Genomic DNA, 3494 nt, shown 5'->3' with positions numbered 1-3494 from the left:
AACCAAAACCAATTCAACACTAATACTAACAAAAGAAATTGAATTTACCACTAGGAATGACAATAATGTTGGATATCTATTCTTTAGTTTTGCATAATTGGTTTAGAGAGTGAAAATACATAACTTAAAAATTTTTTTCTTGTCATGTAATTAATACCTATTGCCATACTTATTTTAGCATAACTTAACATTTTTAGATTATGGTCATTTTCTTTATGGCTTATTAATTAGCAATATTTATTTTAACCAATTTTATTATCTTTTGTTGAATATTTTAATACAATGTCATCACTCTTCTCACATTTTGTGTTATTTTCTTATGAAACACCTTAATTATATAGTTGTATCTTACTAGGACTAAAGAAATATTTGAAGTAAAAGTTATATGTTTTGTATCAAGACAATTTCGAGAAAAAAAATTAAAAAACTTGAGAAAACCCGAAGTTGAAAAACCGGAATTTTATTGATTTGGTTTGGTGTATAAATTTAAAAACCCGACGCAATTGATTTGGTTTGATGTTTAAAAAATCCGAACCAACCCGGTCCATGTACACTCCTAGTATTTGGTTAATTTTCTAGCACTAATATTTGATCCTCTCACATTTTCTTGTAGAAAGAAGAAGCAGAGAGTTCACCAAAAAATATGGACTCGATATTAATAACACAAAGTGAAGGAACAATCCCTGAAGAAGAAGCTATCAAACAAATAGAGGAAATGTTGGAAAGTAAGAGAAGAGAGTTGTCAGGGATGGTTCTAACTTCTAACTCAACAAAAAGGAAGCCAATTACCATAAGTGTGCAAGGATGTTTATTGGAAGACAAGCAAATTGTCTTATTTCGCATATTCGGATCGCGATAAGTTTCGGTTTCCAAAGGAAATATTGAAGAATGATATAAAAGATGTACTTTACAAACCACTCAATCTATCCTAGGTTGGGGGGCCATTCAACAAATCGTGATCGTGCTCAAAAATGCTGCAGGTTTCAAATTTGTTTTAAAGAAAGGAAAGGTCGTCATATATATTTTTATTTAAAGTCTACTTTTTTAGTTTTTTAGATGTGAAGTCATTAACAACTGTCCCACAAGCGGGGTTTGGACAGGATAGTGTGTACGCAGTACATTACTCCTGCTTTGGGAAATAGAGAGGTTGTTTTCCATAGACCGCGCAAGAAAAAACATATAACATCAGTACAGAATTAGAATGTGTGTGTGTGAGAGAGAGATTATTTTTTAGAAAAAATGGGGCCCTCAAAAAGTTGGGATTAAATTATCGCTTTCGGCGCTTACGATCGAAATTTACCCACCGATCATGCGCTTGTTTTCTCAGCAAGTTTGAGACTGGCATCTGATATCTTAATTTGATGGAGTGAACCTTCTAGATTATTCTTTATGTTATGATTCTACTATGTCATGCAAAGCAAAAAAAAAAAAAAAAAAAAAAAAATCTTTCTGCATTGCCTGATGTTAAAGAAGACCCATTCGGGTATATTAAAGAAAAATAGTTCAACTTCTGAAAGAAAATGTTTTGAGTTCTATGAGAACATAAATGCTAAGGAAATATAATATTTGACTCTATCTATGAAGTTAACGGCTCCTGTGACCCCATCCCCACCACATGGGTTCGCCTATGCTCAAAAGCAATTGTTGTTTTCCCTAAAAAAAATTCCAATTATCTCAACCCTCTAAAATAAACATTTTCTTTAAAGAAAATAAGCACTTTTAGCTTTCTAAAAGCCTGGCCAAACAGCTCTTAGAATCAAGGGCAGATTTACCTTGACACTACTTCATCGATTTTTTTTACTAGACATACACATATAAATAATAAATAAAACAAAAATAAAAGGTAAAAACAATAAAGTGTCACTGCTTGTAAGCAAAGATGTACATTGGCTTGATGGTTAGGCGGTCAAGCTTTGAGTGAGAGGTTGCAGCTCACTCAGCCTCATTGCAAAGCTTGACCGCCAAAAATAATTACATTCCCAGTCAAATATACAAAGAATATACACTGCTATGTATCAAAAATGTACATTTTATGTATATTTTATATATATTAATATACAAATATATACTTTTGCTCGATATAATAACAGATAAATTCAGAAAGCATAAAACTACAAAGGAAAAAAGAAACAGCTGGGGCAGTTTATTTTACCTATTGTCCACACTTGCCAGTGGTGTTATATTCTTGAAATCTTTCCAGCAGCAACAATATTCCCTTCCTGCTACAGGTGTTACATATTCCCTTCTTACTTAGCAAATACAACACAAAAAAGATTCTCAGCTTCATTTTCAACAAGGACCACAAAGAAAACATAATTAATTTTAGTCTAGAAAAAGTTAATAGAACTGGCTGTATGAAACACATGTTTTTCTGTGAAACATTTCTACATAATATGCATGTTTCTGATTTATACCACAATTAATTGGTTGCTGAGGAATATATATGGGAAAAAAATTGAGGAATGAGGATGGACATAAACTGTCAAGAAGCATACCTCATTCATTCATATTTGAATAGCTATCTAAAATTAATACTCTAATGTTACTCCCACATGCAATTCTTTGTTATCAATTGCAGTTTACATGAGATAACCAAACAACCAAACTCCTTCGGTCAGAGCAAAGATAGGAATCAGGACTAGTGAATGACATTCACTAATTTTAGAGCTTGTTTGGCTGAGCAGTTTTGAGGCTAAAAGCTCTTTTAAGTAGAAGCAGAAGCAGTTTTTCTGCGGTTGGACAAACAGAAATTTCTGCTTTTTGAAGAAAGCAGAAGCAGAAAGTTATTTTTTTCAAGACAAAAATATCCTTACCATAAATACATATTACCAAGTATATCCCTCATTAATCCATTAATTTTTAATTAATAATTATTATTTCTTATTTTCCGTATTATAAAATTAGCTTCCACGTATGTAATAGACTTTTATAATTTGTGGAATGATTTTGAATTTTATTTAGGTTGTAGATTTTTAGTATATTTAAATCATCTACTGATAATATATCAATATTTAATTATTATTTTAATTCATATATGTATATTAATTGAAGATTTTAATAAAATAAAAGTAAAATCTTAATTAAAATCTTTCATAATAGATACTTTTATAATTTGTGGAATGATTTTGAATTTTATTTTGGTTGTAGATTTTTAGTATATTTAAATCATCGATTGATAATATATCAATATTTCATATATTTTTTTGATTCATATATGTATTATATTAATTTAAAATTTTAATAAAATAAAAGTAAAATCTTAATTAAAATTTCATAATAGATATTTAAAATAATATCTCTCTGTAAAATAATCTTGATAGTAAATGTTCATTGCTAATCATCCTTTTTCGTAATTTGCTTTTTTAAGAAGATTAATAGCTTGTTTGGCCAAGCTTATAAAAACAGCTTATTTTAAAAAGTATTTTTTTCAAAATTACTTTTGGCTAAAAGCAGTTTTTGTTTTGCTAATTAATTTAAAAAGTACTTTTGAGCGA

Source organism: Lycium ferocissimum, chromosome 1 (assembly GCF_029784015.1).
Source record: "Lycium ferocissimum isolate CSIRO_LF1 chromosome 1, AGI_CSIRO_Lferr_CH_V1, whole genome shotgun sequence".
Lineage (NCBI taxonomy): Eukaryota > Viridiplantae > Streptophyta > Magnoliopsida > Solanales > Solanaceae > Lycium > Lycium ferocissimum.
Note: the sequence above shows the minus strand (reverse complement) of the source record.